The sequence below is a fragment of the Choloepus didactylus genome, chromosome 24, assembly GCF_015220235.1.
Source record: "Choloepus didactylus isolate mChoDid1 chromosome 24, mChoDid1.pri, whole genome shotgun sequence".
Lineage (NCBI taxonomy): Eukaryota > Metazoa > Chordata > Mammalia > Pilosa > Megalonychidae > Choloepus > Choloepus didactylus.
Genome location: NC_051330.1, coordinates 15,728,828 through 15,755,892, shown reverse-complemented (window position 1 = coordinate 15,755,892; position 27,065 = coordinate 15,728,828). Strand labels below are relative to the sequence as shown.

Below are 27,065 nucleotides of genomic sequence, written 5' to 3'. Positions count from 1 at the left end.
TCTTGTTACTGAGGACTGGATTATCTCTCTTACCACAAAGAGGAGAAGGACTTTTAAATGAGCCACTGGAAACATTTATTCACACCTGTCTACTCATCCAGACACTGCAATCCATTGCTCTTACTTCAAGTATTGAATGACAGGTAGAAAAAGATCCAAATGTTTCTGGATTTAGAACAAAACCTTGCAATCTAGAAATATTTTTCAAAAATGTTAATCCGAATGGAATGATTTAGAACCCCTCCATCTTGGCCTCTATAGTATTTAAAAAAAAAGGTTTTTCTGTGAATTTCAAAACTAATGAGAGAGTTTTAAAACTCAGGAGAATAGGCAAATGGTTTTATTTATTTGTTGTGGGAGCCCTGGGCCCAGGGCCTTCCCTAAGTGCCTTGAAGACTACACACAGCAGTTTGCCTGACCTGGGACAGTTAATGTTTGACCTATTCTTGCAAAATCAGGCCTCTGGTGCTAAATGTAATCTGTAACTACCTCCTCCCTGAGACTCCCTGAGATACTGTTATCTACAAGATAATCTATAATCCTCCCTTCCTTCCTGTTGATTACAACCAACCCGTCCCTACCTTGCATGACCCAGCTCCCTGCCTTATGCTCTCATACCCATTGGAATGTCGAACCCTTATAACCAGCTTGTTCAGCACCCCCCAAAGTGCAGAGAATCTTCACATTGAGCTCTGAACCCGCTGCCATTCAGAGAAGCTCCTGAATTCAGGGCAATGTGACTCGACTTCCCACCCTCTAGGTAAGCCCCCAAATAAAAGCTCATGTCTCAGAACATGTCTGCTGCTTTCTTTAGTCCTTCAGTCACAAAAGCCCTCTGGGGCCATGACACTAATAATAACTATTTAAAAATATTCCCAGAGTTATTTTTTTGGTGTAAGCAGCTAATGAAAATAACTTGATATAAATTAGTGAAGAAATTAAGTAACATGAAATGCACTAATACTCTAATATTCCTTTAGTAATAATGATAACACTACATATTTATAACACACTATTTTTTACTTTAATATCCATTACTTAATTTAATCCTTACAATAACCTAGAGAAACAGGTTTGACATGCATCAAATTTATTTAATAAATGAGGCCTTTTGAGTATCTCACTGTTTTGAAACAATTAGAATAAGCAAACTCATAGAATCAGAATCTAGAATATAGTTTACTAAGGGATAAAATAGGGATAGGGAATGTGAAATAAGGCTTAAAATATACAGCATTGTGAATGCAATTAACAGCACTGAAATATAGATCTGAACATGATTAAAAGGGGAAATGTTAGATTGTATATATGGTAACAATAAAAATTGAAAAAAAAAAATCCATGGAACTACTCTAAACAGTGAACCCTAAGTTAAACCATGAACTTTAATTAATAGTACCACCATAAAAATGTGCTATCATCAATTTTAACAAATGTTCCACACCCATGCAAGATATTGATGATAGGGTGGTGTATGGGAATCCTGTATTTTATGCTTGATTTTCTGCAAACTCACAACTTCTCTAATAAAGAAAAAAAGAAAAAGATCAAGTGCCAGGTTCAAGGTTGCCCAACTAGTATCTATTAGGAATCAAATGAAAAAGTTTGAAAAACACAAAGTATGGAAACCCATGCCACAGATCCTTGCACACAGGTTCCCCGTCTGCAGCATTCTGCACTGAGAATCAAACTCTGCCTAACAGGTTTTCCAGAGAGTGAAAGCAAGAGGTGCTGAGCTGGCTATGCTAGGAATCCTTGACTTTATTGAGTAGCTATTATCCGGTTGACACAGCTCTGTGAGACACCTAGGTAAGATGTAAGGTAAGATGTGGTATCTCATGAGTAGAATCCCTCATCCCAAGAGTGGATCCAACTTTCACCATTTCACCAGCAGATTCTAAATCCTTTTGGAAGGGAAAGCTTTTCTGTTTTCGAGAGTGAGGTATTTTACTAAGTAAATAACTGTTTATACCTAAGTTGCAGCATTAGATGGTGTTTATAGCAATGTTTCTGTTATTTCCAATAGGAAACAAATTCTTTCAGAGTAAAGATCATATTTTGGTCATCCAGTGTCCAACTAGTGCCAGGCCCATGGAAGGTTCTCAGTAAACTCTAACTAAATGAATGAATGAAACACTCCACAAAGTCACTAAATTGACGACAGGAATGGAACCCATGAAACAGGTTGGATCCATTGGCAGATTCCTTTTGGCAGTTGTGGGCACCACAAGCAAAATTTGCTTAGGGCTGGTAATTCAGGTGAAACCAAGTTCTTTTAGTGTATAGGCTAAATAATGTTCCCCAAAGACATCTACAGCCTAATCCCTGCAATGTGTGCAAGTGACACCTTACTGGTGCTCTGGTTTGCTAATGCTGGCTTTATGCAAAATATCAGAAATGGATTGTCTTTTATAAAGGGGGTTAATTTGGTTACAAATTTAGGCTGAAGGCCAGGAAAATGTCCAAATTAAGACACCAACATGAGTATACCTTCACTGAATGAAGGCTAGTGGCATCCAGAAAACCTGTTTAGCTGGGAAGTCACGTGACTGGCATCTGCTGACCCCGGGTTGTGTTCGAGCTACTATATCAGCTCCTGTGCTTTCTTCAAAATGTTGCTTTTGGGGAGTTTTGTCCTCTCTTAGCTTCTCCAGAGCAAACACTGGGCTAGCATCTCCAAAAAAATCAGCAAGAGTCTGCTTTCAGCAGCAGTCTCCAGAGTGTCTCTCTCAGCTGCTCTCCAAAATGTCCCTCTCAGCTGCTCTGAGGTCCTTCTTTTTGTGAGCTCTTTTAGAGGACTCCAGCGATTACATCAAGACCCACTCTGAATGGGCACAGTCCATATCTCCATGGAAATAATCTAATCAAAGGTATTACCCACAGTTGGGTGGGTCACATCTCCATGGAAACATCCAATCAAGAGGTCACACACTAATCAGAAAGATTTATCAATTTGCCCCTGCAAGATTGCATCAAAGAATATGGCTTTTTCTGGGGGACGTAATATATACAAACCAGCACACGTGGCAAAGGGGCTTTGCAGATGCAGTTAAAGTAAGGACTTTGAGCTGCGGAGATTATCGTAGGTTGTGGGTGGGCCTGATGTAATCACAGGGGTCCTTATAAGAGGGAGTTGGGAGGGAAATGAGGGAGAAGGTGATGCAGAAATGGAAACAGAGAATGGATGGGTGTGGTCAGGAGCCAAGGAAAGCCAGGGGCCTTGTACAAGCTAGAAGAGGGGAGGAATGGATTCTCCCCTGGAGCCTCCAGAAGGAACTGGCTCTGCCAATACCTTGATTTTAACCCTTTACAACTCATTTTGGACTTCTGACCCCCAGAACAATAAGAGAGTAAATTTACATTGTTTTAAGCCATAGTTTGTGGTTGGTTATTTTTTACAGAAGCAACAGAAACTGAGACAATTAGTCATCACATTCATGAAGGAAATTTCCTTGGATTATTCAGGGAGTGTTCCTGTGATTTGTGAATAATTTGTTAGAACAAAGGAGAGCCAGTTTAACTGCTAAGACAGAATCATGGGTCACCCAGAAGTTCCTTTTGTTTTCTGGGATATCTTAATGGCTGATCATGGTCGAGAGGCCCAGTGATAAAGCTGTGGATACTGAGAACAGTTTCAAGGTTTAGCAACCATACATGTGTCTTAAAAACATGCCTTGCGATCATCTCAGATTTATATGTGGTCCAAAGCCTCAGTGTAACATTACAAGTTCCTCCCCTGAATTCCAAGCTTTTCTTTCCTAAGATCGAGGAGTTGCTTAAAGTTGCTTAATGGGGGCAAATTTCTCAGTCATTACATATCAGAAAAAAATAAAATTTTATTTGGTAAAAAATCATTTTAAAATTCTTGTTTTTCAACAATATGACACATTCTATGCTAAGTGCACCTAAAATTGCTGGATTAAATTCAGAACAAAAATCTTTTCTACTGCATGGCTGATCTGGTGGGAAAGTAAGGGCAATCCCTGAAGGCCAGAATAAGAAAGAGAAAACCCTCCTGGTTAAAGGAGGAAGGAAACTGATGCTTGTGGTGGGCTGTCTTTTGCCTCCCAGGCTGCCAGAGCCCGGGTCTCTAATGGCCCTGAGAGTACAGGCAGGGGGAGAAGCCTGGGACCAGGGTGTGTGGGAGGCAGAATCAGATTTTCCATCACACCAAGGACCTGGACTGCAGAGAGGCCCATCTTCAGTGGACAACTGGGGGAAAATATCTTTCCATAAGAGAGAATTGATCAATACACTTCTGATCTCAGCCCTGGCTCCATGGCAGGGATGGGGTAGGGGGACAGAGCTTTTCTGAGAATTTCTAACCCCCAAGCCTCATACAGAAGAAGTTACACTGTTCAAGTAGCTTAAGAAAACCTCAAGCCAGAAAGTTAACTTGAAATATTTCCAGACTGATCATTACCTTGAAATACTTCCAGATTGATAATATACCCAAGAGCCAGATGGAAGCAAAAACACCTCTGGAGTAATGCTCTTTAAAAAGCCAGTCCTCAAAGAAATCACACTAGTAAAAGTCCAAGGACCTGGGAGCACAATGATAAAGTCACCAAGACATGAGGAAACAAGCTACCGTGAGTGAAAGTGGCAAAAATGCAAAACTGTAGACTCAGACCAGTGAAGATGGTAGATATTGGAATCAGATACGGACTACAAAATAAACATGTTTGACTATTTAAAGAAATGAAAGAGAGCATGCCAGGTAAGGCAACACATTCACAGGGGTCAGGGGACAGGACATGGGCCTCTACTGACGGCCATTTTCACCTGCCACGTCCATCCTTGATCTAGAGCAAGAGCTCATAACTCTTCTCTTCATGCCATGGGCCCTTTTGGTGGTGTTTGGACACCTCAATGTTTTAGATCACAAAGTACAAAATTTAAAGGACTCCAATTATCTTGAAATATGGTTATTAAAATAATAACAAATTCGGATATAGCAATATTTGTGCATTTTTTGTTAGCATATTAGATAGCAAGATCTAGTGGCTGCTCTAATAATTGCTGGTTATTTTGAAGTTTCCATGAGCATAAATGATATTTTAAGATATTTGTAACAATTGTAATGTGATACAAGATATAAGTGATTTCTATTGGAGATAGAGCCTTAGGTAGTGCTAACACTACCGTAGTTTACTGTTCATAAGGGGATGCTAAATTTTGGTAAGAGTTTACTGAAAGTATGATGTGGTTTTTCATGAATCCCCAGGTTAAGAACACCTGCTTCAGAACACAGCTATGTCCGAGAATGTTTATAACCTCTTGGCTATAATAACAAGGAATTATGAACAACCCAGGTGTTCATCCATAGTTGAATGGAAATATAAATTGGGGCATATTTATAAAATGGACTACTACACAGCTGTGGAAATGATTGAACTCAGGAATATACATGAACATACTGAATCTCAAAAACAATGCTGAAAGAATAAAGCAAGTTGCAGAAAAGTACATACTGTAGGATTTCTTTTATGTAAAATTGAAAAATAAATCTGTGATAAACTAATATATGTGCTTTTTTGTCACATTAGATAACAAGATAATGCAAATGTAAGGTAAAACTCTAAAGATAAGTAAAAGGCGATTAACACAAATTTTAGGATAGTGGCTACCTTAGGGTATAAGGGAGGCAGAGGGTTGATTGGCACCTGCTGTGAACCCTGAGATATATGTGTGAAATTCTGCTTTATAAGATGGGTGGTGACACATGCTTGCCATGTTTAAAATGGTACACTATTTTTCTTTAAAAGTATTATTCTTTAAAATGTGTATATATATATATTATTTTATAATGTGTTTGATCATGTGCATATATAATATATTGAATTTTTCATATTAAAAAGGAAAAAAAACCCTAACATTATTATAAAAAGGCAGAGTCACAACTACATGAAATGTCTGAGCTTGTGATTTTCTCATTTTTCTTACTATTATATGATGGCAATTGATATTTAAATATATATTTCAATGCTCTCATTTCAAAATATGCATATTCATTGTGGAAATTGAGAAATAAAGAAAAGCATAAAACAACAGGGTAAAAATCCTTTTAAAAATTCTACATATATTATGCTCTACATATGACTTTTTGTAACCTGATTTTCTCCCTTACAATATATTGTAAACATTTCCCCATATCACTTACATATATGATACATTTTTATATATTTATATAAAATTATAGTTTGCATTGTGCAGTGTCTGAATACCTCCCAATTTACTCAATCACATATTGCAGGAAATGCGGGTGGTTCCTTATCAGTCGACACAACACTGAGATAAAGATTCTTACAGATGAGTCTTTGCCCTTGTCCTTGGTGATTCCTTAGCAAAATTCCCTTTAGCTGAAATTTCTGACTAAGGACATGTACATAGGTAAAGGCTTTGTAACGTGTTGTCCAACTGAAAACATTTTCAGTTGGGAGAATAAAATGTTTATTTTGACAAAGGATATCATGCTGAGTCCAAGAAAATGAAGATTCAGAGAGCAACTTCAAGAAATGAGAAACCCCTAGTCTATAAAACCGCATTATTAGTGGGTAATTAAGAACTGGAAAACTAGACATTTATAATAATATGTTTTTCTCATTCAGGGAAGAGAGATAATTACGGTAGAGGAATAGAAATTACTTTTTCCAGAAAAACAATTTTCTGGTTTTTTTTTCCTGATCCACCAGAATATAGAGAAGAGAGCTGTTGTCATTTGAAAGCCCACCGGATATCCTACTAGGATTTTTCCCAAAAGCAGCAAGGTCCTTTCATATTAGAGGGCCACAAACCTATTACCTGGAAGGGATAACAAAGTCCTCACGTGGCTCCCACCCCACAGTGTGGACTGAGTAACTGGACTTGCCGGGTAGATGCACAGCTTGGGTGGGGGGTGGGAGGTAGGGGGCTTTTGATTAGTTGGTGGAAGAGGGAAAAGAAAATAGCTAGAGCAGTGATTTCTAATCTTTTCACCTTCCAGGCTATGCTTTATAATCATTTCCTTTACAGACTCCATGTTTGGAAGAATTTTGTCTGTGAAACAAAACATATTAATCCTTATTTTACATGAAAGTACAATTTTCCTGAGTAGTAGAAATATAGAACCATCTATTACTCCTTCCAGGGGCCACTTAGGATCTGGAGCCTCAGGCTGACAACTGCTGGGCTAGAGCGGAGATTGCTGCAAAGGGAGAGAGGGGGCTTCCCGGGGTGCTGGGGTGGGAGGGTGGCAGGTGAGGGGTAGGATGGTGAGTGGGCACACCTTCCAGCTCAGGGAAGGGGGGGGACCTAGAGGGGAGGGGGGTGGGACAGGGGCAAAACTGTCATATTAATAGGGCAACCATATGTCCTGGTTTAGCTGGGACAGAACTGGCTTCTGTCTATTGTGCCAGCAACATTATCATAAATGTCCTTTTTTTTTTCTGTCTTAAAACAATTGCAGCTTGAACAATAAGTGATTTGGTCACTACCCTCTGCAGCAATCCAGCCTCGGCGTCTGTACCTGCATCACGGCCTTCTGTCCTGCATCATGCCAGGCCCACCGTGGGCCCTTAATAAACACCTCCTGACCGACTGTGGCTGACCCTCGCTGGAGGCTCCCAAACCTACTCTGTGGTTTCTTTAACTCCTCTCTGCTGTTGCTGGGTAATGAGCCATGCTATGCTGTATCTGGAAGGCTGGAACAAGAGAGATCAAAATGGACTGGCCAGTGACTGGGGCTAAGAGACTCTGAGCTGAATTCAAGAGCCACAAGAGGCCGAGAAAAGAGAACCTGGTAAACCAGGATCAGATCTCGTTCAAGATGCTGTCAGCTGGAGGCCGATTGGTGACCTGAATCTCTGCTCAGAGAGATGGCTCGGTTTTCATCACTTTTTTTAAGTTTGGGAGATAGTGGCAACATAGTAAATGTTTCACGTCAGTAGCAGCTAGTGATCAAATCCTGACCCCTGGCAAACAGGCACACAATTTTTATTATAAACTCAGGATACTAAACTGGATTAATGAGAAGATAATTTAACCTGCTGGTAAAATACACACTGACAGCTTCCGTGTCTAAGGCTCAACATTTCCTTATCATGGTCCCACAGATTAGACTGCTGATAAGTCAGGAGAGAGGTTGCATATCAAGCCATTTTATCTAAAGTGAGAAAAGCGAGTATGAATCTCAGGGAAGCAAAGGTAAAAAGAGGAGGCGAAGAGCCGTGGGGTTTCAGACCTGATGTTCTGAGCCAACACGTCCAGCTCTGGGACAATTAAACTGTTGCCCAAGACGAGTCACCGAGCATTCTTCTGCAGGGCAGCAATGCCGAGCTCCTTGGGAAACACCCCGTCTGTCTCCCAGTAGGAGGGAAAGAAGGATCCCCCTTCTTCCATTACTTTCTTCTATGGAAGGGAATACATTTGCTTCTCAGGGGGCCGACTCCCCACACCACAATGAAAGGGAAGCCCGAGCTTGTTTCTGTTTCCTGCTGGTCCTTTCTTCTCATCTCCTCCTCTTCCTTCAAGCCTCTGCTGAACATCAACCGTGAAGAGTTTACGGACCCTCTTGCTGCCGGGCACGGTCGCACCCACCATTCTGTGAGCGTGTGACTGTGGGCTCATGAGGTGACTCCCCCACCGGCCCATGGAGGGCGGAGCACAGCGGTCTTGGCTCACTCATCTTCATCCCCTCAGCGCCGGCGAGCGCTAAGATCACTGACTGACTGAGTGACCGTGAGAAAAATGTGACGAGGCTTCCCGCCTGGGAATCCGGAAACCCAGCTTGGTGAAAGCACAAGTGTGGATCCCTGCAAGAGAGCCGGCATGTAGGAGTAACACAGGGGAGAGAAAATGAAGAGCTCTTAGAATACCAGGGGAAGGAGAGGGCTGGCAGGGCCATTGGGGGACTGATGGAAGGGAGGTACTTGAGCAGGTGCTTTCTCAAATGACAGGTGGGATTTACTAAAGGCAGATAGGAGGACCATTTTAGAAGAGGGAACGGCATGAGCTCATACCAGGAACATGACACATGGTCCTTTAGTGAAGGAACAAAGAGAGGAAAGGCAGGGAAGGGTAAAGCCTGCTCAGGAGGCCACATGTGGGAACAAGCAAGAGGGTCAGAGGCATCTGCAATGCTAGAAACAGAAGAGATATAAATTGTGTTATGGATGAAGAAAAAAAATAAGTTGTAGGCAGATTGCAAAGGGTGTTAAACAACAAACAGTTTTTTTTTTTTAATTAATAACATGAGGTGCCATTTATTGAGAACCTACTGTGTGCCAGATACTCATCATCTTTAATCCTGGTAGTAGCTCCACATATAACGTAATCTCCTTATTTTGTGGATGAGGAAAATGAGGCCAGGGAAGTTATATAACCTCCCCAAGACCACACAGCTGCTGACCCAGGCACTGACATTTCTGGTTCCTAAGTCTTGCTCTTTCTACCTCTGCATGCTCATTCGTGAGCAGGGCTTTAATGTGATGGAGTGCTGTGGGTCTGAAGCCAGGCATATATAATCCGATCCTGGGGTCCTCGGATCCTGCCTTGGAGTGGGACCCTCGAGACATTAAGGGGGTGATGCATGGGAAGCAGATGTGTGGGGAAAGGATGAGGTCACCCGGATGCACTGGGTTCTGGCCACTGGCCGGACAGCCCGAGGAGGTGTCCAGGAGGCAGGTGGAAATGCAGGTGGAAAGGCCGGTGGGGGTGGGGACAGCGCAGAGTCCACCCCAGGGAGTGGGCGTGAAGCTGCAGAAGGGCTGGCAGGAGCAGACGTGAAACCACAAGACTGAAGCGCAGAGCCTCTTAGAAGTGCCCATGCTTGAATTTGAGGGGGAAGGAGAGAAAGTCTGGGGTGGGAGAAATTATCCAAAACCTTAGAAATGAAGGCTAAATGGTGATTGTGTAAATTGTTTTCCAGTATTGTGCTGGAAGATTTTTTTATAAGGAAGCCTGATGGTTATCCAACTTTCTTTGGTGGGAGTGGGGGAGGGATTGTCATGGTTTGACAACCTTACAAGTGAATGGAGCCCAGGTGTTTTACAGCCCTGAAAAGTTAGGGGTTAACTTGTAGAACTAATAAGGTATGATTTTGTTTTTGCTGGGAGAGAATATATGCCCAAAGGTTATGGATTTATTGCCCCATTAACCAGTCCTGTATATAACTTAAAAACCATATTTCAGCATTTCTGTCTCAATAAACTATATGACATTTGATTTGTCAAATGCTCATGAAATTAGTTCTCTTGTCCATTGCTGGTTTTCTCATGATGAATAAAACTTCAGCATGAGCTAACTAAAAATGGTGCCTGAGAGTTGTATCTTTTTTAAAAAAATGTTTCTTATTGTGCAATATAAATATGCAGAAAAATGACACATTTCAAAGCACAGTTTAACAAGTAGTTATAGAGCAAATTTTGAACTACAGTATTGGTCACAATTTAACAAATTCAGGTATTTCCTCCTGGCTGTTCTAATATACTAGAAACTAGACAGAAATATCTATATAATGAGTCAGTAGTCATAACCATTTGCTAAATCCTAACTTCTCAGTTACAGCTCCTCCATCTCATTTGATCATTCTCCCAATCTTCAGGGATATTAGGGCAATGACCCTTCTAACTTCTTCATGCTGAAAAGGAGTGTCGGCATCATGGGCTAGGGGAATGCAACCATTGATGTTCTTGAAGAGACTGATACCTCTGGGTTTCAGGGCTTATCTGGCATAGGAACAATCTGGAGGTTTTAAGTTTCTGTAAAAATGAACTTAATAAGTAAAACTTTTATAGAGTCTTAAACAGAGCCCTGGTCTGCTTTAGGGCTTTGAGGAATACTGTTGATTGGGGCTTGGCACACCATGATGATTTTTAATACCTGGCTGAAGCTTGCATAAGAGCAACCTCTAGAATGACCTCTTGACTCTATTTGAATCCAAGAATCATACTCACAAAATCCTTAGACATTGAGCAGTCAGAGGAGAGGAAGAAGGCTGGTCCAAGATCACACACATGCCAAGGAGGGAAACACTTTTAAGAAGAAACAATGCTCATGTTTCTATTACATCTACAAAGGGTGTTCTCTGTGTCAGGTGCTTCCACAAGTCATTTAATTTATCAATTGGTGCTGTTCTGGTTTGCTAATGCCACCAATATGCAACATACCAGAAATGGATTGACATTTATAAAGGGGATTTATTTGGTTATAAAGTCATAGTCTGACGGCCATAACATGTCCAAGGTAAGGCATCAATTGGTGCCTTCACTGAAGGTTGGCCATTGGCATCCAGTAAACCTCTGTTAACTCAGAAGGCACATGGCTGGCATCTGCTCTGGAGTTCTGGTTTCAAAGTGGCTTCCTCCCACAACGTTCCTCTCTAGGCGTCTGCTTGCTCCTGGGTTGTATTCTCCAAACTGTCTCTGTAAGTTGCAGCTCCTCCAAAATGTCACTCTCAGTTGCTTCTGGAGCATTTGCTCTCTCTTATCTTCTCTTCAGAGCAAAATTCTGCCTTCAAAGACCATCTCCAGAATGTCTCTGTAAGCTGCAGCTCCTTTCTCAGCTCCTGTGCGTTCTTCAAAGTGCCCCTCTTGGCTGTAGCAAGCTCACTTCTTCTATCTGAGCTTATATAGTGCCCTAGTAGACTAATCAAGGCCCATGCTGAATGGGCAGGGCCACACCTCCATGGAAATTATCACCAGCAGTTGAGTGGGTCACAACTTCATGGAAACATTCAATCAAAGAATTACAATCTAATCAACACTAATACATCTACCCACACAAGATTGCATCAAAGATAATGGCATTTTGGGGGACACAATACATTCAAACTGGCACAAGTGCATACCTGCAAGGTAGGTCTTATGAAAGCTGAAGGAACTGGGCTTCAAGAGGCTAAAGAACTTGTCATTGGTCACAGGGCTAAAAAATAGCAGAATCAGAATTTAAACCCCACACTCCTTCAACTACAATGTGTTTCTTTTGCTTGCTACAGAAGGCTAAGAAAATGTCAGAGTGATTGGTAGGTCCTTGCTGACTTCTGATAAAACTTCCCCTCACCCCACTTCACTCACTCTCTAGTTCCTGTGAAAAGAAATGAAACAATATAGAATTATTCTGCTAAGATATTTAAAATGGAGTCCAGAAGCCATTCAGGAGTTACTTTTATGCACATCTCAGCCAGATATCACAAACTGCCAAAGGACGCCTAGCTACAGCAACAAATGTTTCTCAAAATCCTGAGGACATCTGGACCCATAAACCTCATGATAAAGAAATCAGCAAACTATATAACTTGAAGGACATTTAGAGTGCCCTGAATATCCACCAATTACAAACAACTTATGTACTCTTCTTTTTCTTTAAAAACTCTTGCTTGGCAGCCCCAAGACGGGACACAATTTGGGTTGCTACCTGAGTCCATGCTTCCTGAATTGCAGTTCTAAGATTCCTAATGAATGCCCTTGTTGCCTTGCAGCTCAGTTTGTTATTTCTTGGTCCACATTCCTTTTCACAACAACTCAGTACTTTCACCCCTGCCCTGTTCATTCTCTCTGCTGTTTGCCATTACTGCTGTCTGGCTGCCTCTGACTTCTGCCTGACCCACCAAAACTGTTCTCAGAAAAGATGCAAGTGAGGCCCTAATGCGAAAGCCAGGTTCTCCCTCTTGACTCTTGTCTCCTGGGACTGCTCCTCTGTGTTAATGCTTGGTGACCACCTTCCTCCTTGGCAAAGGAGAGTCATGGAAAAAGGGCTCCCCAGCATCAAAATCATTCTCCTCTCTTCCTGGTGGCACAGTTGGATCCATGTGAAGGAAGGAGGGCCAGGGCCCCAAGACCTGCTGGTTGCCCTGACAGCTCTAGCACACCTGCCTGAGGCCATCGGGCTCAGGAGATGGTTTAGACCTTGGATGGTCAATTCCCCGGGGCAGAGGCTCTCGCCAAGCCCTTCCCATGGAGGGGAGGACAGCGCTCTGCATCCTTCATGAGCCTCCTGGAGGTTGATGCTGACCTTTCAGAATGATCTGAAGCCACAGCTGGGAGCTTCAGGAGCACTGAAGGAATTTTAAGAAATACACAGTCTCAGCCCACACCCTGGAGATCTGGATTCAGTAGGTCTGGGGTGGTCAGGAGATGTGATTAAGAGCAGGGATTTGGAGTCATCGGGCCTGGGTTCCTTCTTTACTTGTTGCACACCCTAGGACAGGTGGGTTCACCTAAGTCTCTGCTCATCTATAAAAGGTGATAAATCTAGAACCTTCCTCAAAAGGGTTGTTGTGAGCAAAGGAGATAAAACATGCAAAGAGCTTAGCACAGAGCCTGGTACATGCTTAATGCCAAATTTGTGTTTTCTATTGTGATCACAATCATTATTATATCTTCTTCTTTATCTTAATCATCATCATCATCATCATCATCATCATCATCCTTGGGGAAAACTGGGAATATCAGGCAATTTGTGTAAACTGAAAATACCATGGAAAGCCTGGCTTGGTCTTAAGTTTCTTTTAAAAATACAGGCAAATCAAAGTGTCATTCTAAAGGTTGTAAAAGCAAATTAGTGTTGAGGAAACACTGTTAATATATATGTAAGCAAGGACAACCTGAGAGAGACTGCTCACAAACATGTTTTTTCTTGCTTTAGGAACCTTATTTTGACATCTTTTTTAGTCAATAATTGGATGACCATATCATAACCCTCAAAGTCAACTTAAATCCATTTTCCAGAAGGGATGAGATTGCCACTAATCACTGAAAACATAGTTGGCTTAATTCAGATAGAATGCATTACAGGTGAGTGCCATCTTTTAAATTCCACTTTTCTTATCAAAATGGAATTCCTGGATAACACAGTTGTCACAGTAATTGAAGCTCCAGTTCCTACTTACCAAGAAATCTCCCACCTCCTCTCCTCGACTTTGCTTGCCCACTGGGAACCAGGGCAGAGGGGAGCAGGCTCAGAGTCACAGCGAAGGTGAGATGTCTTATCTGAATGTCACCTTCCCTGGTGACCCGGAAAACTGCGTTAACTTTCAGGCACCATGAGCCAATCATCAAGGCTGTGGTTCAGCACAAAGGAGTCAACAAAACTTGATTTGTTGTTCTTACAACATTCTTGAAACTATTACTATCTCTCTTTTTGGAAAAAAAATATTTTTAGAAAAAAATCATTTGAGTGCTAGGTGTCTGTCTGAGGACTGAATGGAATGCTGGGCTACACTCTCTCTACTAAGTCCCGATCTTCCCAGGCCATGCTTGGTAGTGCAATTTGGAAGACTATTTTTGATGATGCATATAACGGTGGTGATTTCTGCCAGTCTTGGATCAGATCCTATATGGTGTTATACCATGGAGCTTTCAATGTTTCTTAGAGGGGAAGGAGAGTAAATAATGTCTATCAGCCTATTTTGAGATTAATGGGGAAACAACATAAATATTAAGTAGCAAGATTATTTGTATGTATCATTTATTGGGAATTTTAAAATTGCTTTGTGTTCCTCTATCATCACAACTTGATGGATGGGGAAACATCTACTTTTGAGCATGCAAGAGAACTTAACTTGTATTTTTGGTAATGGAGTTTGGTTCATGGTTTACTTCAGTCAGTAATTACTAAAATGAACTCTGTAAACAGGATTTTGAATGTAGAAGCACAGCTAGTAGGATGCAAAGAGTGAGCCAAAATGGAGAAAAAAAGATGGCCCTTAATGTAAAGTGTAGCTATTCTCATTTTTGCTAGAGCTGATGCAGAAACTCATCCATTCAACAAACATTTGTTGGGTTCTACTGTGCGCCAGGCCCTGTCCTAGGTACTTGGACAACAGTAAACAAATGTGGGTCAAACAAACAAATCCTTGGTCTTGTGTCACTTACATTTTAGCAGAACAGTGGTCCTCAAACTGTGGTGTGAATTGCTATCAGCTGAGGGCTTGGTATAATGCAAACTGGAGGAGCTACCCCCTCTCCCTGGTCTCTGATTCAGTGGGTCTGTGGGGTCCCCAGATTTGTAATTTAGCAAGTTCCTAGGTGCTGCTGTTGATCTTGGGACCACCATCCTTTGAGAACCACAGTGGGCAGAATGTTTGCATGCACCGCAGTCTATAAAGATAGAACAAGATTTTGGGGTGGGGGTGGGTGGGCTCTGATACAAGTTGTTTCACGTAGTCAGTGTGTGAATGCTGTGTGGTGTGTATGGGGGGGCTGGTGAATGAGGAAAGAGCTGCCCTGAGCTCTGACTATGATGTCAGGCCCTGAGCATGCAGGCACTGTATGTGCATTAGTTCATTAAATCCTCACAATTTCACAACATGGAGGAGGAAAGCGTGGCTCCAAGAGGCTCCATGGGTCCCCTAATTATGACCAAACCTGAAACTCATGTTCAAGACCATCTGACTTCAAAACCATCTGCCTTGCCTTGGCTTCCTCACAGAATAAGGCTGGGTACGTAAAAGAGAGGCCGACAGAAATTAAATTCAAACGTGCAAAACATCCATGACCAATTTAAATGTAATACGCCTTCACCTTCACCCTTGTGTTTGGCAACTGCTTCATTTGATGTGAGGCAATCAAATAAAGGAGAGGAACTGTTTTCCCCAAGGGTGTCAAGAAGCTTTCCTGTGGAGTGACAATATTTTGTTTTTTTTTTCCCATTTTTTTCCAACTGTTAGCAAATGAAGGATTTATTGTGGCCAGGACTGTGCTCTTGGATATTGAAATCTGCTCTTCATTCAGAAATGCTGCTCTCAAGGAAAGTCCTTTTTTTTTTTTTAAATAAATCTATAGTTTTACTATGACAGAAACTGACAGTGTGATATGAAGTTGACATTTAAACAAAGTTTTCACAGAAATCTAACACATGCCTAAAAAGAGTTTACAATGCAGCTCTAGATGCAGGTCTAGATGGCGCCAAGAACAGATAGATCTTGTGATTCAAGACAAAGCATTTTGGATATCAGTTAATTCTTTACTTTGGATATAAGTAAATTCTTTTTTTTTTTTTTTTAATGTGAGTTTCTTCATTTGACGTGAACCACTGCCCCAGTGTGAGAGTTTAATTTCTCCTGAGGCCAGGTCTACCGAAGTCATTCAACCCTTCAATTGATCCAATGAAACTTGTGCTGTCAGTAGCTGAACCCTGCCACCAATGGTGTCAGAGGTCAAAGTTCAAAAAGCAGAGAGGCTCTATGAATTTTCCACCGTCAGAACATGGGCTCTTTCTTGTCTTCCCTCTTCCCCTCCCCCAAATCCTCAGCCAGTGGCGCAGATGGACGTGCTGAGAGATAGAACTTAATTGGAAAAGAAAGGGTCTTCCCATCAATTTCAAGAATTAGCACCTCAAAGACAGAATGACCTTCCTGTGTGTACACTCCAATAAGAGACTTTCCCTCCTCAGTCAGTTTCCATCTCCAGATGGCAGCTTTGGTAAGTTACTAACTGGCTTAGTCCTTTGTGGGAGACAGCATTTAAAGTCAGGCAGGGAACACCTTGGCTTATAGGTTTTAGGCATTCACAGCTTTGAAAGTCTCTCACTGTCCTCATTTATGCTGCTAATGACATTTTTTGAAAAGGTAAAATATTCTGGACACAGAATCGAATCATTAGTTACTTGTTTTTTCCATTGCTTCTCCATTTCCCCAATAAGGCCCCAAATTTCAACAAAAATGATTCTACCCATCTCCCTTCTTCCCCCACCTCTGCTCCAAATAATACACCCGTAACAGCTCAGACTACACACATGCTACACTGCACAAATGCAGAGTTAACACTCTTGGGAAGAAGGCTGTGGGTTGGAGATGCTCGTTGAGGATCTGCAGTATCTTTTTGCTCTCCCACTTGCCACTCTGCAAGTTCTGACCTTCATAGGAGGCCCTCTGCTTTCCTCAGCAAAGTGCAGAACAGGTTGTCTTGAAACCCTTATCCCCCCTTCCCCTCCACTGGGATGGGTGTGCAACTAAACAGCACCTAAGGGCTTTAAAAGCACTCGGGCCTCTGCAGGGCACAGAACCTACACTGGCTCCTCACAGAACACCTTCTTGAGCCACCTCTGTGGTGACAAGTAGCTCTCCTTCCCCGCCCCCACTGAAACCCACAGTCAGAAGTGACAGGGGCTGGTGCTCAGTTGAGCTCATTCTTGTCATCTTCTGTCCTCATCCTCTGAGGGGCAGGAATGCCACGTCCGCCTTTCCTCGTAGAAGGACATGACAACCCGTGGGCACTTGACATTGGCTTCCGTGGCAGGGACCAGATCAGCCTCACTAGAGTTTTTCCATTTCATCAGGAACACGAGTTCTCCACTGGGGTCTGTAGCCCCAATAACCCGCTCCGGCTCCAGACCCCGGGCAAAGCCTGGTGGCTTTTCTGACTCTTCTTGCTTCCTCTTTGGTTGACCCTCCTCTCCCGCATCTTCCGACTCCGAGTCAGCTCTGCACTCGCCGCCCTCTGACTTCTCCGCCTCCTGCGCCGTCTCCTGGGGCTGCAGAGACTCCGCCGCGAGGTCAGGGCTCCCCACGTGTTGTCCTCACCCGGGAAACCCTCACTCCCCGAGCTCCTCCACGTCGCCCCTCACCTCTCCACGGTCGAGAACCTTCCCCACCACGCGCTCCTCCTCCTCCAGCACCTCTTCCCCTCTCTCCTTGTCTGGTTTCCCCACGGCGCCCCCAGCTCTCTGGTGCAAAGGGGGACGCTGCTCCGAGCAGGCCCGGGAGCCCCTCGCCGAGAGCCTTTCATGCTCGTGTCTCCCCCGGCGGCCGGCGCTGCGCCGAGGCGGGTGGGGGACGGGGGTGCAGCCGGGGGCGGCCGGGAGCGACCCCCACTTACCCCGCGTCCGTCCCGGGCTCTCCGGCTCCTCCCGCCGCGCCGCCGCCTGCGAGGGTTTAGCGCCCCCTGGCGGCGCAGAGGCGCCCTGCACGGCCTCCCCTCCCCGGTCCCGGGAGAAGCCGCAGAGCCGCCAGGGCAGGTGTCCTCGGGGGGAGATAGAACAGGCTGTGTGTGTGCGTGTATGTGTGTGTGTGTGTGTGTGTGTGTGCGTCTGCATGCATGCTAAAGCAACATTTCCATTTGACATATCCTATGCCTTGCATAGCAAACAAGTTTCTGCAAAAATATTTCCCCACATTACTGAGTTGTTTTAACAGCTTGCTTATGATGCCTAGTGATCAGGATGTAGACTTGCAAATTCAGGTGAGGAATTCACATTTAGACCCTCTTTATTTAGCAAGTCCACCAGGAGTCCTACCCCTCTCCCCACCCGAATCCAAGAGCCATAAGGGGCAGCCCCATTTTTCTCATGAGACTGGCCCACGCTTGGGGATCGGCTGCTCGGGGTGAGCGGGTCTGTGCAAAGGTGTTGGGGTGGGGGCTGAACTCGGTGGCTGGGCCCCAAGTCAGACAGCTCAGGTGAGCTAGGAGATCTGTGGATCTCTCGGGGGAGTTCCCTCAGGAAATACCTCAGGAAATCATCTGAGGGTGGGGGGCTTCTAGAGAGGGGCAAAGTGACAAATGTGATGTGGTGGCAGGTGTTTGGTGCTGGCCATTTCTGGAGGCACAGTCCCAGAACAGAAGAAAACAATTTCTGAAGTAAAGGCAGGATTCTTTGACAGACAGAGACCTGGGTCTGTGTGGTAAGTACGTTGTACCGGTTTGTATATATTATGTCCCCCAGAAAAAGCCATGTTCTTTGATGCAGTCTTGTGGGGGCAAACATATTAGTGGGGATTAAGTTGGAATGTTTGGATTAGGTTGTTTCCATGGAAATGTGCCCCACCCAGCTGTGGGTGATAACTCTGATTGGATAATTTCCATGGAGGTGTGGCCCCACCCATTCAGCATGGACATTGATTAGTTTACTGGAGCACTATATAAGCTCAGACAGAAGGAGAGAGCTTTCTACAGCCAAGAGGGACACTTTGAAGAATGAACAGAAGAGAGTAGCTGCAGATGAGAGACAGTTTGAAGATGGCCGTTGAAAGCAGATTCTTGCTCCAGAGAAGCTAAGAGAAGACAAACCCACCAGGGAAAACTAAGAGTGACATTTTTGAGGAACTGCAGCCTAGAGAGGAATTACCTGAGAGAAAGCCATTCTGAAACCAGAACTTTGGAGCAGATGCCAGCCACGTGCCTTCCCAGCTAACAGAGGTTTTCTGGACACCATTGGCCATCCTCCGGTGAAGGTACCTGATTGCCGATGTGTTACCTTGGACACTTTATGGCCTTAAGACTGTAACTGTGTAACCAAATAAATCCCCTTTTATAAAAGCCAATCCATGTCTGGTGTTTTGCATTCTGGCAGCATTAGCAAACTAGAACAGACCTGTATCCTAGTGTGTGCAGGATATACGTCAGTGTGTATGCACATGTGCATTCATTCGCCTTTCCTACTTGTCTTTCATTTTTTCTCCCTATAGTGCCTGAAATATTCAGCATTCAGATTAAAAAACAAACAAACCCTCCAACCCTCCAAGTTTTTCCAGTCTATAGTACTTTACAATTTATAAAATGCTTCACATATGTTCTCATTTCATTATTTATAGATCTTACTAGGCCCGTGTGGCAGGTAAGCAAAGACTGTGAGAAATGTGAATGACTTGCTTGGAACTGGAAGAAATCATAGCCGATTCGTTTGACTACCAGCCCGCGACCGTTTCTGCTCTCCCGGAGCCAACCTCACACACCACTGAGTGCTGCGGAAATGCACTACAAAGGGCCTGGGGCCGCCTTTTGGCATTTACTCAGCTCTTTCAATTGAATGACAAGCCAGGAGGATGCGCTGGCACTTAATGGAGATCTAGCACAGCCATTACCTCCTGTCTGCACAATCCACTTATCTGCTTAGCCCCAGTCAAGGATTTATGTGAAGTGGCATCAATAAAGCTGTTTTACTTAAGCCAACAAACGATTCTGGAAATGCACTCCCGAGTAACCAGGAATCCAGATCCCTGAGAATAATAAATCTCACCCCTCTCCTGGTCCTGTGCTAACAGCAGTAAATGGCAGAGAGATAACTCTGCAGTGAGGCAAGGGCAAAGTCTATCAAAGAACACAGGCTCTCCCACGCCATTCTTGTTTCATTCTTGCTCCCCTGAGGGGAGGAGGCCTCTCACTGATTGTCAGTCTGGGTGGTTTGGGGTAAGGACTGTTGGAGATTGTTAACCTTCTGTCTTTACCTCGGTCTCCTGCCTATAACTCTCCTCTGAGCTGTAGGTCCATCGCCCTCTCGGCATTTCTGCTGAGATGTGCAAAATGAACTTGCCATCTCTCCTTGCATTACTTGTTTTTGTTCCTGTTTCCCCCCTTCCAAGTGAATGGCACCATGATCCACCTAAGTTAGGAATTCAGCTACCAACATTAACTCACCACTTCTCTCCTCCCTGTCTTCTTATTAATTGGATTCTACCTCAACCAATCGACTTCTATGTATTCCCCTGCTATAGCCCTGGGCTCCCTGATGTGTCTTTCTCATGTGGGTTCCTGTAGCAGATGCTCTTTTGCACAGCACAGCCCTCTCCTACCTTGGGACTGAGGGTCTCCTTTCCCCAGGTGCTGGCCTATTAGCTGCTGATGAATCTCACCTGAGACACTATCCAGGTATTGCCCTCAGTCAAAGAGAGCTGCTTCACTCGGGATCACACCTCCCACATCCCATGACTGATGGATGTGTGCTAAAGGCCCAGGCTCCAGTCCCCCAGCTTCCAGGCGAGATAACTTGGAAGGGCCACCTAAGTTCCCAGGCTGCCTTCAGGATCAGCTGAGTCTCCTTTGCAACCACATCTCAGTTATCTTCTCCCTCTGCCCAATCCTGCTTCTGTATCTTCTGGAGATGTTGTTCCCGAGAGCATTCCCTGTATGCAGATCTCAGACTCTGGGAATTCTCTGTGAACATGACCTGGAAGAGGTGGGATCAGGGAGGGTCCTAGGAAGCAAACCCTAAAATGGGGTTCAGAGTTGGATACCTTCCATTTGGCTCTCAAAGAGGAGCCCAGATAGTTCTTGGAAGGCAGCTGTGGTGCAATTGTTAAAATGTTTGCTGGTGATGGAGTTGGATGTGAGCCTGAAGGAAGGGAATGTACCAATGGGATTTGTTAGATCAGGTGGTTGAGAATGTTGGGAAAAGAGTAATTACAGAGGGCTTTGGAATCAGATGGTTGTTGCTGGGGGTTATTGATGCATTGGAGAAAGCAATGAAAGACCAAGTGTGATTAATCACCAGTATAAAGTGAAATGGAAAGGCCAGCATATATAGAAGCTCTCATCTCCTACAGGTAGAGGCAGAAGAGGCTGAGGATCAGGTCTAGGACTTAGTTAGGAGAGTAGCACAGCTCCAGAGAAGGTTGAATTCTCCACTCCAGCAGGTCTGTGACAAGGCCAGTCCCTGATTGAAAAGGAATGGTGTCCTGACACTTGGGATAGGGACTTCTAGGTTGGTATCCCTGAGAATATTGACCCCCAGATTCTCCTGCATGCTCTAGGCCTGTGCAAGTAGCTCCTGTCCTTTTATTTAAATGTTAACATGCTCACCTTGCTTGAGGACAATGCAGAGGTGGTTTCTGCCTTGCAAATCAACTTGTAACTTCTTGAGGATCTCCCCCTACCTCTCCTCCTGGCCACCAGGCCAATAACTATGGTCAAGTGACAACATACCTGGCTGGGCAAGTGCCCAGAATGCTAAAGGGGGAAGAGCACCGTACACAGAGGGACCTATCAGGATGTGCACTGGTAAATGCAGGGAAGGGATATATGCAATTGGATCCCGAGAGTGTTGGACCAAGGAGCATGAAACATGAAGTTGGATAAGGGATCACTTATCAATATGAGAACACTCTCCCATGACTCAGGATTTACTATTCTGGCAGAGACCCTGGATATGGTGCTAATATACTTCTGGGTTGGTTTTTGGAAACTTGAGAAAAGTGACAGCCCACTTGAAGTGAACCACGGATGTCAGAGCTACCAAGGCAGATGGTGGAGGAAGGCAGCAAAGGGCTCAGGGATGTGGGCACAGTAGAGTAGCAATATTACATGAGGCCTGAGAACAGACCAGCCAACTGCATTTACACTCCACTCACCCAAGTGGTACAGAATATACTGGTGAGAGGGGACCAGCCTCCCTGGAAATTCAGTGGGCTGGGGCTGAAATAGGAGATGTTGTTATAGAACTGTGCTCCCTAACAGCAATGGGGATCACAGGATAACCAAATAGGAGGTGCCACATTGTAGTCCTTACCTGCCAGAAGCAAGGTGAGTGCAATTATCATACTGAATGTCAAGGCCAGATGGTGGACAGGAAGCCCTGGCCCTCAGGGAATATTGACCCCAGGGAGGTAAGAGTTGGTAAGAGAATAGGACATTCCCAGGCCCCAGATGGAAGAGCTGCACGCAAGTGTATTGTTCAACCTATAAAACCAAAAGCAATCAAGGATGATGGATTTGGGGTTCCAGAGAAGCTGCTCCAATAAAAATCCTGATCCTTGCCTGTTTCCAGACCCTAGCTGGGCACTGAGAGAAAGGCTTTGTCCCCAAGATGGAGAATCCAAAAACCCCATGGTAAATGCACATAGTGTTCACCTGTGAGTCTCTCTACAAAGGGACATAACAGCCATTTGCTTGGGAAGCTATTCACTGGGTAAAGGGCAACATCAATGCATTTTGAGGAACATTTGATACAGAATGTGAGTTGACAATAACATCTAAAAACCAGAAGCAAAACCATGGCTCCCTGTTGGAGCAGATCAACATGGTGTCAGGTGCTTGGTATGTGACTCTGATCTGGGGGATGTCTTCTTTTCTCATTTCTATCAGAAAGGAGTGCCACAAGCTGTTCACATTCACATGGAGGGACAACAGTAAACTTTTAGTCTTGTCCTTGGTCTATGTGAACCAGCCTGCTCTTGTAATAATAGAGTCTCAAGAGGTCTGGACAACCTGCAGAGCACCTTCTTGGTTCACTGTCAGTGAAAAATTAATGGGGTTTCAATCAAAATTCCAACAACCTTCTTCACAGAAATGGAAAAGCCAACCATCAGATTTACATGGAAGGGTAAGGGGCCCTGAATAACCAAAGCCATCCTGAAAGAGAAAAATGAAGTTGAAGGACTCACACTTCCTGACTGTAAAACTTATTACAAAGCCATAGTAATCAAAATAGCATGGTACTGGCACAAGGACTGACATGTGGACCAATGGAATCAAATTGAGGGTCCAGAAATCAATCCTCATATTTATGGCCAACTGATTTTTGACAAGGGGGTAAAGACCACTCAATTGGGAAAGAACAGTGTCCTCAACAAATGGTGCTTAGGAAACTGGATCTCCATTTGCAAAAGAAAAATGTGCTCCCCACTTCACACCATATACAAAAATCCACTCAAAATGCATCAAAGACCTAAATGTAAGACCAGAACCATAAAATTCCTAGAAGAAAAAGTAGGGAAGCAGAGTCAGGACCTTGTGTTAGACAATGGTTTCTGAGACTTTACACCCAAAGAACAAGCAACAAAAGAAAAAAACAGATAAATGGACCTCAAAAAAATTAAAATATTTGTGTTTCAAAAGGACCTTATAATGAATATAAAAAGACAAGCTATGTGATGGGAGAAAATATTTGAAAACCTGATATCTGATAAGGATTTAATATCTAGGATAAATAAATCCTATAACTCAGCAAAAAGACGAAAAGACCCATTTTAACAATGGGCAAAAGACCTGAACAGACATTTCTCCAAAGAAGATGTATAAATGGCAAAAGAGAACATGAAAAGATGCTCAACATCACTAGTTATTAAGGAAATGCAAATCAAACCATAATGAGATACCATTTCACACCCACTAGAATGGTTACTATTCAACGTATGGAAAGTTACAAGTTTTTGAGAGGATGTAGAGAAAATGGAACACTCATTCATTGTTGGTGGGAATGTAAAACGGTGCTTTGGAAGATAGTTTGGTGGTTCCTCAGGAAGTTAAGTATAGAATTACCATATGATCCGGCAACCCCATTTCTAGATATATACCCCAAAGATTTGAAAGCAAGGACTCAGACAGATGCACATCAACATTCATATCAGCATTATTCACAATTACCCACAGATGGAAGCAACCCAAGTGTCTATCAGTAGATGAATGGATAAAACTAAATGTGATATGTATGAAAATATATGTATATATACAATGAAATATATATATAACGAAATATTATCAGCCATAAAAAGGATGAGATTCTGATACACATAGCCACATGGATGAAACCTGAATACATCATATTGAGTGAAATAAACCAGACACAAAAGGACAAATATTGTTTTTGTGACCTCACTGAAATGAAATAATTAGAATAAGCAAACTCATAGAGTCAGAATCTAGAATATGTCTGTTCAAGTATTTGGCCCATTGTTAAAGTGGGTCTTTCTGTCTTTTTGCTGAGTTGTAGGATTTATTTATTCCAGATATTACCAGGGGACAGGGTGGGGGTAGGGAATGGGAAATTAATGCTTAAATTGTACAGAGTTTCTGTTTGGGTTGATTGTAAAGTTTTGGTAATGGATGGTGGTGGTGATAGCACAACATTGTGAACATAAGTAACGGCACTGAATTACATACCTGAATGTGGTTAAAAGGGGAAATTTTAGGTTGTATGTACATGACTAGGAAAAAAATAGGACTGTACAACACAAGCTGTGAACCCTATTGTACAACTTTGCATATGTAACTGACACCACTTAATTGTATGTTCCAAAGGGAAAAAAGGGAAATTTGAGGTTGTATGTAAGTTGCCATACACACACACACACACACACACAAGCACACACACAAAATCCATAGAACCCACAACACAATGTAAAGTAAGGTTAATAGCATAGTTATAATAATATTGTTTCATGTATTGTAACAAAGGTGCCCACAAATGCCAAATGTCAATATTAGGGAAAACTGTGTGTGTGAGGAGAGGGTATATGGGAACTTTGTGGTTCCTGAATGTTCCTGGAAGCCTACATCTGTTCTAATAAAAAATTTTAAAAAAATACTGGGATTGGATGGACAGGAAGTGGTGAGTCCATTGCATACCATGTGATGTCCCATTCCAGCGAGTGTGAGAAAACCCCAGTGGAGACACAGAGGCCCATCACAACAGTAAGCTTTTAGGGTCCAGTGGTCTAGGGAATGCTGGGACAACACTCCAAAGAAACGGAAAAATAATTATATTGCTCACCTCCCACCATGAAGAAAGGGGCATAATGCCTGATATCGGCATTATGCTGTGGATTCCGGAGGTGGTAAATCCTGCATTTGAAAATACTCTGAGCCATTTACTGGGCAGGAAGAAAGGCCAGAAGCTTGGAGCCTGGCTCAGAGCACAAAGGGTTCTGCAGCAGGATCAGGCTTCTGGGCAAGCAGCCCTGACTCCTGGGCCATATGAACAGGCAGAGCCTATGGTATTTGAGGTTCTGAGATGGGAAAAGATATTACATGGAGTTTGTTGCAAGCCAGTAAGAGAAGCACAATGAAGACGTCTAGGCATCTGCAGTGGAGAATTACATACCATTTGAAAAAGCACTCCTGGCATGCTCCCAAGCCTCAAATATACCACCCATTCTTCTTTTCTTTTTTTTTAATGCAATTTTATTGAGGTATATTCACACACCATAGAAACCATGTGAAGTATACCATCACTGGCTCACAGTATAATCCCAAAGTTGTGCCTACATCCCCATGATCAAATTTAGAACATTTTCATTACTCCAGAAAAGAAATAAAAATAAAAAAGAAAACCCTAATCCTCCCACGCTCCTTATGCCCCTCTATTATTGACTCATAGTATTGGTGTGGTACATTTGTTACTGTTGATGGAAGAGTATTAAAATATTACTGTTAACTATAGTCAATAGTTTGCAATAGGTACGTTTTTTCCCATATACCCCTGTATTATTAACTCTTTATAATAGACATGTACATTTGTGCTAATTCATGAAAGAACTTTTTATTATTTGTGCAGTTAATCATGGACTTCACCACCACAAGATTCACTGTGCTCTATATTCCCATGTTTTAACCACCAATTTTCCTTCCGGTGACATACATGACTCTAAACTTCCCCTTCCCACCACACTCACACACCATTCACCACTGTTAGTTATCCCCACAATAATGTGCTACCATCACCTCTGTCCATTTCCAAATGTTTACGTTCAACCTAGTTAAACATTCTGCACATATTAAGCAACTGCTCCCCACTCTTTAGCCTCAGTCTATCTCTTGGTAACCTATAGTCTATATTGTATGTCTATGAGTTTACATATTATAATTAGTTCATATCAGTGAGATTGTACAATATTTGTCTTTTTGTGTCTGACTTATTTCACTTAATACAATGTCCTCAAGGTTCATCAGTGTTGTCACAGGTTTCAGGACCTCACTCCTTACTGCTGAATAATATTCTATCATATGTATATACTACATTTTGTTTATCCATTCATCTGTTGATGAACACTTGGGTCGTTTCCATCTTTTGTCAATTGTGGATAATTATGCCATGAACATCTGTGTGCAGGTGTCTGTTCACGTCCCTGCTCTCAGATCTTCTGGGTATCTACTGAGTAGTGAGATTACTGGGTTGTAAGGCAAACTGAGGAACCACCAAACCATCCTCCACAGTGGCTGTACCATTTTACAGTCCCACTAGCAGTGAATAAGTCTTCCAATTTCTCCACATCCTCTCCAGCACTTGTAGTTTCCTGTTTATTTAATAACAGCCATTCCAGTAGGTGTGAGATGATATCTCTGGTTTTGATTTGCATTTCCCTAACAGCTAGTGAAGCTGAGCATCTTTTCATGTACTGCTCATCCTTGTGGAATCCTTTTCCAGCTTCATGGTCAGGAGAAGGGAAGTGTGGGCTTGCAGGAGGGAGCTGTCACTCATTCCAAAAACATGTAATGAGCACTTACTTTGTGAGAGGTACTGGGTGCTATAAGGACCCCACACAAACAAAGCTCAGAATTTTAGTGAAAAGACAGGGAAACAATGTTTTAGTGCATGAATGCACAGCAGAAGTATGTACAGTTTTCTGAAAGCTTAGATGAGGCAGTTTCTAATTCCAG

At 43.1% G+C, this 27,065-nt stretch overlaps 1 protein-coding gene across 4 annotated transcripts in view; it reads right to left on the bottom strand.

The window, feature by feature from the left end:
* The window catches only part of PRKN (parkin RBR E3 ubiquitin protein ligase), a 1,621,201-nt gene that overhangs the window by 161,439 nt on the left and 1,432,697 nt on the right, over positions 1 to 27,065 (bottom strand). The window lies entirely within an intron of this gene.